The following is a 12,195-nucleotide window of genomic DNA, read 5'->3' as shown; positions in this document are numbered from 1 at the left end:
ATGAAGTTATTAATAAAAATTAAAATGGGCCAGGTAAGGTGGCTCATGCCTGTAATCCCAATAATTTGGGAGGCCAAGGCAGGTGGATCACTTGAAGTCAGGAGTTTGAGACCAGCCTAACCAACATGGTGAAACCCCATCTTCACTAAAAAAAAAAAAAATATATATATATATATATATATACAAAAATTAGCCAGGCATGCTGGCGGATACCTGTAGTCCCAGCTACGTGGGAGTCTAAAGCAGGAAAATCACTTGAACCTGGGAGGTGGATGTTGCAGTGAGCTGAGATCATACCACTGTACTCCAGCCTGGAGTACAGAATAAGACCTTGTCAAAAAATATAAAATAATAAAATAAAATGACTTTTACAAAATATCTCAATATATCTGTATTTTCAAATTGAACAGAAAAGCTTCTAAAAGCTGGTGTTTCTAAAAGACCTCTGTTACTAATTGTTACTAACTGGAGACGAAGCCCACAGGTGGCACCAGTCTGAGGTGTCTGGCTTACTGCTTTGAAAATTGCTCCATTTTCTCGCTTTTTCCTTCTAAGAATAATGCTTTTTTTTTTTTTTTTTTAATGGCTTGTCTAAAATATCTTTCTCCAGGCTGGGCACAGTGGCTCAAACCTGTAATCCCAGCACTGTGGGAGGCTAAGGCAGGTGGATCACATGAGGCCAGGAGTTTGAGACCAGCCTGGCCAACATGGTGAAAACCCACCTCTACTAAAAGTACAAAAATTAGCCGGGTGTGATGGCACATGCCTGTAATCCCAGCTACTCAGGAGCCTGAGGCAGAAGAATCGCTTGAACTCAGGAGGTGGAGGTTGCAGTGAGCCAAGATCATGCCACTGCACTCCAGCCTGAGTGCCAGAGTGAGACTCCATCTCCAAAAAAAAAAAAAAAACAACAACAACAAAAAAAAACTTTCTCCAAGATGAGGTAACCAACAGGAGAAAAAGAAATCTTGCATTATCACATGATGATGAAGGTATTCCATTTTTTCTCTAAATTTTTATAGTTTTACCTTTCATATTTAGGTCTTTAATAGATGTATAATTGATTGTGCATGGTGTGAGGTAAGGATTTTTCCTTTCTCATGGATTTCCAATTGCCAATTTATTGGGAACTTGCAATTTATTTTGTATTTTGTCATAAATCAAAGGTTCATTGATGTATGAGTCTGTATCTACAAACTCTTTTGTTTTGGGGGGTTTTTCTTTTTTTTTTTTTTTTTTTGGAGACAATCTCACTCTGTTGCCCAGGCTAGAGTGCAGTAACACAATCACAGCTCACTGCAACCTCTGCCTCCCAGGTTCAAGTGATTCTCATGCCTCGGCATCCTGAGTAGCTGGGTTCACAGGCATGCACCACCATGCCCAGCTAATTTTTTGTATTTTTAGTTGAGACGGGGTTTAGCCATATTGGCTACATTGGTCTTGAACTCCTGGCCTCATTGATCTGCTAGCCTCAGCCTCCCAAAGTGCTGGGATTACAGGTATGAGCCACCACACCTGGCTTTTTTTTTTTTTTTTTTTTTTTTTTTTTTTTTTTTTTTTTTTTGGACAGCATCTTACTCTGTTGCCCAGGCTAGAGTGCAGTAACACAATCACAGCTCACTACAACCTCAACCTCCCAGGCTCAAGTGATCCTCCCACCTCAGCCTTCTGAGTAGCTGGGACCACAGGCACACACCACAATGCCTGGCTAATCTCCTTTTACTTTTTGCAGAAACAAGGTCTCACCATGTTGCCCAGGCTGGTCTTGAATTCCTGGGTTCAAGTGATCCCCTCACCTTGGCCTCCTAAATTGCTGGGATTGCAGGTGTGAGCCACCATGACTGGCTCTACAAAAAGTCTCTATTGGGTTCTTGGTCTCTATGTCCTTGCACCAATAGCATGCTACCCCTTGCCTCTGTCCTCTCCTCTCCTGCTTCTTTTGCCATCACCTTGTGGCCATCCTGGCCCCTGTGTCTTCCCACAGCTAGTTCTCTGACCCTGTCCCAGTCTCATTTAGCAAATGCTTCAATCCTCTTAGGTCAGGCCAGCCTCAGCAAAACATAGGGAGAATTAGTGCGGATTTGGGGGAAACATGTGACAGGCTGTGGTTGGAGGTGGGGACAGACTGCCGGGATACAATGAAAAACCCTCCTGCTCCTCAGAGAGACCCTGAGAGGGATGTACACAGAAAACCACACTGAGACTGTCCCAAGGAAGGCAGAGTGATGGAAAAAGGGAGAGACTGAGGGGCAGGGAGAAAGGGAGAGAGGGAGAGTGAGGTGCAAAGAAAAGGGGAAACTGAGGCATGGGAGTCTCCTGCCCTCAAAACCAGAACAGACAGGGTCTCCCCAGCCTGTGTCACTTCCCATGTGACAGCAGCTGTCCTGTGTGCTCTAATATCCTTACAAAAGGTCCTTTGAGGCTGGCAGCCTGTAATCCCTTTGCCTATGGGGGGTTACACCAAACCTCAGGGTGTTTAAGTGCCTTTCTGAGAAGACTGAAAAGATTCAGTCTGAGCATGGACCAGTCCACCCAGCCAAAGAGCACAGCCCTTAAACCCTCCACTCTATCGAGTGATACCAAGCTCATCTGCTTCTTGGACTCTTTGGAGGAGGACCTGTGGACAGCTGGATGTCCATGAGACTTTGGGTAACAACTACACCTTCTCCATACGTGTGGGGTGTAGCAACATGGAACTGTGCCATTAACATGCCCAGCACAGAGCCTAGCTTACAGGAAGCTCGGAGTAAATGGGTGATCTTATTATTTTACCATTTAGACAACAGCTTCCTCCCGTATCTCTTCCCTCCTCTGACTCATCTCCTATCTCTCTCTGCCCTGTGCAGACCCATGCTCCCCCTTCCTGCTCCTTCCCTAGTCTCTCTCCCTCCCTCTCAGTCCCTGTGTTTCTCCCTAGCAGGTTTCCCCGGCCTTGACCTAATCTAACTCACCACCTGCCCCAATCCTCTTAGAGCCAGGTGAGGCGGCATCTGCAGAATCTCAGCCGGGTCAGAGAAGAGTTGAAGGGGAGATGGGACATATTGGTGGATGATGTCAAAACCCTTCTCAAGCCCATGCTGGCACCTTTTCATGCTCCTTACTGGCCATGAGACTTCAGTTACACAAGTAGGTGCTGTCAGGGTCTCCTGGAGCCCTTCCCCTATATAAACCCCAGAAAGACTCCTCAGAAAGACAAAATGAACCTGCAGAATCTCCTCTCCCTGATTTGGGCAGTGAGTGGAACAACATGTTGCAGATGTTCCACAGACACATCTGATTGTCTCTGCATATATGATGAAAAATGTAAACTGACCGGACGCGGTGGCTCACGCCTGTCATCCCGGAACTTTGGGAGGCTGAGGCAGGCCGATCACAAGGTCAGGAGTTCGAGACCAGCCTGGACAACATGGTGAAACCCCATCTCTACTAAAAATACAAAAATTGACCAGGCATGGTAGTGCGCATCTGTAATCCCAGCTACTCAGGAGGCTGAGACTGGAGAATCGCTTGAACCCAGGAGGCAGAGGTTGCAGTGAGCCCGAGATCGCACAATTACTCTCCAGCCTGGGTGACAGAAGGGGACTCCGTCTCAAAAAAAAAAAAAAAAAAAAAATAGCTAGGTATACTGGTACGTGCCTATAGTCCCAGCTACTTGGGAGGCTGAGGCAGGAGAATTGCTTGAATCTGGGAGGCAGAGGTTGCCGTGAGCCAAGATGACGCTCCAGCCTGGCAACAAAGCAAGACTCCATCTCAATAAAAAAAAGAAAGACAGGCATGGTGGCTCATGCCTGTAATCCCAGCCTTTCAGGAAGCTGAGGCAAGAGGACTGCTTGAGACCAGTCTGGGCAATATAATGAGACCCCATCTCTACAAAAATATTAAAATTAACTAAGCATGATGGTACACACTTGTAATCCCAGCTACTTAGGAACCTGAGGTGGGAGGATCACTTGAGCCTGGGACAAGGATACAGCAAGCCATGATCACTATACTCTAGCCTCGGTGACAGAGCAAGACCCTGTCTCAAGAAAAATAATAAATAAGAAATAAACATGTCCACAGGAAGACTTGTACAAGAATGTTCATAGCAACCTTATTCATAAAAGACCAAAACAGAAAGAACCCGAGTGAATGGTTAAGCAAATTATGGTATGTCCATACAATGGACTATAACACAGCACTGAAAAGGAACAAGCTGTGGATACACATATGATATGGAAGAATCTCAAAATCATTATGTTGGGTGAAAGAAGCCAGACACAAGAGGCTGTATGTGGTGCCATTTCATTTCTACAAAATTCTAGAAGATATGGAAGTAATCTGTAGTTACAGAAAGCTATATGTGATACAATTTCATTTATATGAAATTCTAGAAGAGACAAAAGGAAGTATTCTATAGTTAAAGAAATCTGATTGGTGGTTGCCCAGGCAGGTGTGGGAATGAACAGAAAAATAACTGCAAAAAGGTCCCAGGGAACTTTTGAGGCTGATGGATGCTTCTTGTTTGGGTGCTGGTATCATAGTTGTATAATTTATTTTTGATGCTCTTTCGAGATGGGTCTCGCTCTATCACACAGGCTGGAGTGCAGTGGCACAAACATGGCTCACTGCAGCTTAACGTCTCAGGCTCAAGTGATCCTTTCACCCCAGCCTCCCAAGTAGCTAACACTACACGTGCACACCACCACGCCCAGTCAATTTTTTAATTTTTTGTAGAGACAGGGCCTTGCTATGTTGCCCAGGATGGTCTTGAACTCTTGGGTTCAAGTGATACTCTTGCCTCAGCCTCCCAAAGTGTTGGGATTGCAGGCATTAGCAACCAACCAGTTGTATACATTTATCAAAGCAATTATACTGAACACTTAGGACAAGTGTGTTTTATCTAAAGAAAGCATCTATCGGCCGGGCGCGGTGGCTCAAGCCTATAATCCCAGCACTTTGGGAGGCCGAGACAGGTGGATCACGAGGTCAGGAGATCGAGACCATCCTGGTTAACATGGTGAAACCCCATCTCTACTAAAAAATACAAAAAAAAAAAAAACTAGCCAGGCGAGGTGGCAGGCGCCTGTAGTCCCAGCTACTCGGGAGGCTGAGGCAGGAGAATGGCAGAAACCCAGGAGGCAAAGCTTGCAGTGAGCTGAGATCCGGCCACTGCACCCCAGCCTGGGTGACAGAGCGAGACTCCGTCTCAAAAAAAAAAAAAAAAAAAAAAGAAAGCATCTATCTTTAAAAGTTGATGTTTCAAAACTCTATGAATGGGGCCAGGCACGGTGGTTCATGCCTGTAATCCCAGCACTTTGGGAGGCCGAGGCGGGCGGATCACCTGAGGTTGGGAGTTCGAGAACAGCGTGACCAACATGGAGAAACTCCATCACTACTAAAAATTCAAAATTAGCTGGGCGTGGTGGCACATGCCTGTAATCCTAGCTACTCGGGAGGCAGGAGAATTGCTTGAACCTGGGAGGCAGAGATTGTAGTGAGCCGAAATCACGCCATTACACTCCAATCTGGGCAACAAGAGCAGAACTCCATCTCAGAAAAAATAAAATAAAAATAAAATAAAAAATTAGCCAAGTGTGGTGGTGTGCGCCTGTAGTCCCAGCTACTCGGGAGGCTGAGGCAGGAGAATCTCTTGAACCCGGGAGGCAGAGGTTGCAGTGAGCCAAGATCACACCACTACACTCCAGCCTGGGCGACAGAGCAAGACTACGTCTCAAAAAAAAAAAAAAAAAAAAAAAAAAACCATACAAACAAACAAAAAACTCTGTGAATTTTTAATATGAAAGATTTTTTGGTGAAAGGGAGGGTTTGGAGAAGGGTTAGATGAGTCAAATCATGTAAATCTTTTTTTTTTTTTTTTTTTTTTTTTTTTTTTTTTGAGACGGAGTCTCGCTCTGTCGCCCGGGCTGGAGTGCAGTGGCCGGATCTCAGCTCACTGCAAGCTCCGCCTCCCGGGTTTACGCCATTCTCCTGCCTCAGCCTCCCGAGTAGCTGGGACTACAGGCGCCCGCCACCTCACCCGGCTAGTTTTTTGTATTTTTTAGTAGAGACGGGGTTTCACCATGTTAGCCAGGATGGTCTCGATCTTCTGACCTCGTGATCCGCCCGTCTCGGCCTCCCAAAGCGCTGGGATTACAGGCTTGAGCCACCGCGCCCGGCCCAAATCATGTAAATCTTAACACTGATGATGGTCAGTGATCAACAAACCATATCTGCCATTATTATGGCTAATAATAGCATCACATACAGAAAGTTATTGGTCTTTTTCTAACTGTCAGTCTCTCTCTCTCTCTTTTTATTTTTTATTTATTTATTTTTTTGAGATGAAGTCTCTCTCTGTCACCCGGGGGGCTAGAGTGTAGTGATGTGATCTCAGCTCACTGCAACCTCCACCTCAAGCAATTCTCCTGCCTCAGTCTCCCAAGTAGCTGGGAGTACAGGCACGTGCCACCATGCCCGGCTAATTTTTATGTTTTTAGTAGAGTAGGGGTTTCACTATGTTGGCCAGGCTGGTCTTGAACTCCTGACCTCAAGTGATCCAACCACCTTGGCCTCCCAAAGTGCTGGGATTATAGGCATGAGCCACCTCGTCTGGCCTACATCTTCTTCAATTATTTTTGTTATTGTTTTTTCGTTTGTTTTTTGAGTCAGGGTCTCGCTGTGTTGCCCAGGCTGGAGTGCCATGATATGATCTAAGCTCACTGTAACCTCCACCTCCCAGGCTCAAGGGATCCTCCCACCTCAGCCTCCTGAGTGACTGGGATCACAGGCACGTGCCACCACGCCTGGCTAATTTTTTGTATTTTTGGTAGAAACAAGATTTTGTCACGTTGCCCAGGCTGGTCTCTAACTCATGACCTCCAGAGACCCTCCCATCTCAACCTCCCAGTGTTGAGATTACAGGCATGAATCACTGGGCCCGGCCTCATTTTTCAATATGCATCCAGTGATCACGTAAGTATTGTTAACCCACTCAGGTGGGTGTGGGCGGATCTCTATACCATCCCTGCTGGGTCCACCACTCCGTCCTCCCCCTGCCCGCTCTGAAATGGAAGCACCCCCACCTCTTCTTTCTGCCACTCTGCCTCTCCTCTGCTGCCCCCTGGTGGCAATCCTGGCCCCTGGGTCTCCCCAGCGTTGGTTCTCTGACCCTGTCCTGGTCCCATTTAGCAAGTGTCCCAATCCTCTTAAGCCAGGCCAGCCTCAGCAGAGCAGAGAGAGAATTAGATCCGATTTGGAGGCAGGAGACACCCAACAGGCTACTGGGGAAGGGGGTGGGGACAGACAGCTTGGATAAAACAGAAGCCCCTCCTGCTTTGGGAGGTCAAAGCTGGCAAATCGCTGGAGCCCAGGAATTCGAGACCAGCCAGGCAGCACAGCAATACCCCGTTTCTATAATAATATTTTTAAAAAAGAAAAGAAACCAAAGGCTGAACAACTTGAGCTTACAAAGAAGAGCTTCAATGGATTGAAAGACGTCAGATGCATAGAAGTCCATGGGTTCACAATGGTCCTCCAAAGAGAAAGGAAAAAACTAGAGAAAGTTGTTGAGGCTCCAATTTAATGTTCTGCAAACTGCTAAATTAAAAAGAATCTCGGGCCGGGCGCGGTGGCTCAAGCCTGTAATCCCAGCACTTTGGGAGGCCGAGACGGGCGGATCACGAGGTCAGGAGATCAAGACCATCCTGGCTAACCCGGTGAAACCCCGTCTCTACTAAAAATACAAAAAACTAGCCGGGCGAGGTGGCGGGCGCCTGTCGTCCCAGCTACTCTGGAGGCTGAGGCAGGAGAATGGCGTGAACCCAGGAGGCGGAGCTTGCAGTGAGCTGAGATCCGGCCACTGCACTCCAGCCCGGGTAACAGAGCAAGACTCCGTCTCAAAAAAAAAAAAAAAAAAAAAGAATCTCCTGGCCAGGCGCAGTGTGGTTCACACCTGTATGGCTGGGCACAGTGACTCACACCTCTAATCCCAGTACTTTGGAAGGCCGAGGCAGGTGGATCACCTGAGGTGAGGAGTTTGAGACCAGCCTGGCCAACAGGGTGAAACCCCGTCTCTACTAAAAATACAAAAAAAGGCCAGGTGTGGTGGCTCAAGCGTGTAATCCCAGCACTTGGGGAGGCCAAGGCGGGAGGATAACAAGATCAAGATATTGAGACCATCCTGGCCAACATGGTGAAACCCCATCTCTACTAAAAATACAAAAATTAGCCAGGCGCGGTGATGGACCCCTGTAATCCCAGCTACTCAGGAGGCTGAGGCAGGAGAATCGCTTAAACCCGGGAGGCAGAGGTTGCAGTGAGCCAAGATCTTGCCACTGCACTCTAGCCTGGACGACAGAGAGAGACTCCCTCTCAAAAAAAGAAAAAGAAAAAAAGAAAAAAAAGAGTTTAATTGGATTATTTGTAATACAAAAGTTAAATGCTTGAGGGAATAGATACCTCATTTACCCTGATGTTATTAGTATGCATTGTATGCCTGTATCAAAATAACCCATGTGCCCCATAGATAGATACACCTAGTATGTACCCAGAAAAATTTTATTTTTTATTTATTTATTTATTTATTTATTTATTTATTTATTGTGTGTGTGTGTGTGTGAGATGGAGTCTCACTCTGTCACCAAGGCTGGAGTGCAGTGGAACCATATCGGCTCACTGCAACCTCTGCCTCCTGGCTTCAAGCGATTCTCCTGCCTCAGCCTCCCAAGTAGCTGGGACTACAGGAGCACACCACGACGCCCGGCTCCTTTTCGCATTTTTAGTACAGACAGGGTTTCACCATGTTAGCCAGGATAGTCTCGATCTCTTGACCTCGTGATCCGCCCTCCTCGGTCTCCCAAAGTGCTGGGATTACAGGCGTGAGCCACCGTGCACGGCTACATTTTCATTTTTAAAAAGAAAGTGTCATGTCACCAATCCAAAGATGGTGTTTCATTTGACTCTCCTAAATCTAGATGACCGGAAGTGATTCCTGGTGACCCACAGGGATTCCACAGCGATTCCTGGTCTTCCGCGGTGACCCGAGGCGAACTGAGAAGATGCAGTTCTCAGACGTGGCCACATGCTGTCGCTGTTATAAAGGAATTCTTGGTGTCTCCCTTTTCAGGCTGGGTGATGTTCATGCTGAATTCTTTGAAGGTGTGAATTGTCTTGATTACTCCAAAATCAGATGGTGGCGTTTTCATGCATACGGTACAATTAAAATAAGAGCCCTGGTAGATATTTGTAGTGCTCACCAAGTTTTCAAGTTCTCATCTCCTTCTTTTTTTTTTTTTTTTTTGAGACGGAGTCTTGCTCTTGTCACCCAGGCTGGAGTGCAGTGGCCGGATCTCAGCTCACTGCAAGCTCCGCCTCCCGGGTTTATGCCATTCTCCTGCCTCAGCCTCCTGAGTAGCTGGGACTACAGGCGCCCGCCACCTCGCCCGGCTAGTTTTTTGTATTTTTTTAGTAGAGACGGGGTTTCACGGTGTTAGCCAGGATGGTCTCGATCTCCTGACCTCGTGATCCGCCCGTCTCGGCCTCCCAAAGTGCTGGGATTACAGGCTTGAGCCACCGCGCCCGGCCCTCATCTCCTTCTTAAACATAGGAAAATTAGGTTCCCCAGCCAAGTTCTGCAGGTGGGCGGGAGTTTCGTGGTAGGGGTTCGGAAAGTGGGCGGGGCTGTGTAACTGGTTCTGGCCAATGGGCTGTGACGAAAGCTGATACGCATCACTTCCGGGCTGACGCCTTTAGCAGCGAATGCCTGCTCTGAAGGCCAAGGCGGGAAAGATCGCTTGAAGCCAGGTTCGAGACCAACCTGAGCAACACAGCAAGGCCTCCCACAGTGCCCCATCCCCGCCCAGTTCCCCTCCAAAACGAAAAAAATAAATTAGCTGGGAGTAGTGGTGCGCTTGTAGTCCCAGCTGGTCGGGAGGCTGAGGGGCAAGATGGCTTGAGCCCAGAAGTTCCAGGCTGGAGTGAACCGCGATCATGCCACTACACTCCAGCCTGGGCGACAGAGCGATACCTTCCTCTCTTTAAAAACAAGAAAAGTAGGCCGGGCGCGGTGGCTCACATCTGTAATCCCAGCACTTTGGGAGGCCAAGGCAGGTAGATCACCAGGTCAGGAGTTCGAGACCAGCCTGGCCGACATGGTGAAACCCCATCTCTACTACAAATACAAAAATTAGCTAGATGTGGTGATGTATGCCTGTAGTCCCAGCTGGTCGGGAGGCTGAGGCAAGACAATCGCTTGAACCTGGGAGGTGAAGGTTGCAGTGAACTGAGATCACGCCACTGCACTCCAGCCTGGGCAACAGAGTAAGACTCCGTCTCAAAAAAAAATGAAAGAAAAGCCAATGCAAGATTGCCTATGCTCTCTCCGCTCTGTTCACTAAAGCTGCTTTGGGGCCAGGTGCAGCAACAGGATGCAGAATTGCACTGTCTGATAACAAGCACATATTACACGGGTTGAATGTTATTTTTTTCTTTTTTTGAAACACTCTGTCACCCAGGCTGGAGGGCAGTGGTGCCATCACAGCTCACTGCAGCCTCGACCTCCTGGGCTCAAGCAATCCTCCCACCTCAGCCTCCCAAGTAGCTGAGATTACAGACATGCACCACCATGCCCGGCTGTTTTTTGTATTTTTTGTAGAGACAGGGTCTTACTGTGTTGCCCAGGCTGGTCTCAAACTCCAGGGCTCAAGTGATTCTCCCAGCTCAGCCTCCCAAGTGTTAGGATTCCAGGCGTAAGCCACCGTGCCTGGCCAAATGTAAATTTAATCACTCAGTTCCTTGGTCATGCCACATTTCAAGTTGTCACCAGCAACATGAAGTCAGTGACTATGGTGTTAGGCAGGGCAGATAGAAAAGAATTCCATCGTGCTGGCCAGCACAGTGGCTCTCCCTGTAATCCCACCACTTTGGAAGGCCGAGGTGGGCGGACCACCCGAGGTTAGGCGTTTTGAGACCAACCTGGTCAACATGGTGAAACCCCATCTCTACTAAAAATACATAAAAAAAAAAAAAAAAATTAGCTGGGCATGGTGACTACAGGCGGGTGCCTGTAATCTCAGCTACTTGGGAGGCTGAGGCAGGAGAATCGCTTAAACCCGGGGGGTAGAGGTTGCAGTGAGCCAAGGTCCCGCCATTGCACTCCAGCCTGGGGAACAAGAGTGAAACTCCATCTCAGAAAAAAAGAAAAAAAAAGAAAAATTCCATCGTGTAGAAAGTTCTATTGTACAGCATTGCTCTAGATTTCTGATTAGAAGCAGGAGAATTGTTGCCCTGGAGAGGGCTTTGCATGTGCTGTGTTCATCCATGGAGATTTGTTTGTTCTGGTTTGTTCCCACTGAAGCATAAGCCAACCTAGTCTGGCCCTGCCAGATTTCTTGCTTAAACAAAGAACTGAAAAGTCATGTGTCATTTAAATATTACCTGGTGCCACAGTGTGGCTTGGCTAACAGGTGGAGTGCTGACAGCTGAGGATGATGATAACTGGCTGACCTCAAATGTTAGACCAGTTGGCAAATGGGATTACGGAACCTCCACTGAGTCTCAGATGTTCAGATGCCACTCTCTGTGATCTCTCTCTACCTAGCTTAGAACTACACCACCAAGGCCGGGCGCAGTGGCTCACGCCTGTAATTCCAGCATTTTGGGAGGCCAACACAGGCAGATCACCTGAGGTCAGGAGTTTGAGACCAGTCTGGCCAACATGATGAAACCCCATCTCTACTAAAACACACACACACACACACACATTAGCCGGGCGTGGTGGCATACACCTGTAATCCCAGCTACTCAGAAGACTGAGGCAGGGCATTGCTTAAACCAGGGAGGTAGAGGTGGTTGCAGCGAGCCAAGATCGTGCCACTGCTCTGCACTCCAGCTTCAGCGACAGAGCGAGACTCCATCTCAAAAAAAAAAAAACAAAAAAAAAAAACTACACCACCAGGCCAGGGTCTGTGGCTCACGCCGGTAATCCCAGCGTATTGGGAGGCCAAAGCAGGAGGATCACTTGAGGTCAGGAGTTTGAGACCACCTGGGCAAAATGGCAAGACTCCATCTCTACAAAAAAAAAAAAAAAAAATTAGAAAATAAGCCAGGCATGATGGTATGTGCCTGTGGTTTCAGGTACACAGGAGGCTGAGGTAGGAGGATCACTTGAGCCCAGGACATCGAGGCTGCAGTGAGCCATGATCCTACCACAGCACT

Source organism: Rhinopithecus roxellana, chromosome 12 (genome assembly GCF_007565055.1).
Source record: "Rhinopithecus roxellana isolate Shanxi Qingling chromosome 12, ASM756505v1, whole genome shotgun sequence".
Lineage (NCBI taxonomy): Eukaryota > Metazoa > Chordata > Mammalia > Primates > Cercopithecidae > Rhinopithecus > Rhinopithecus roxellana.
This window is presented reverse-complemented; position numbering follows the sequence as displayed.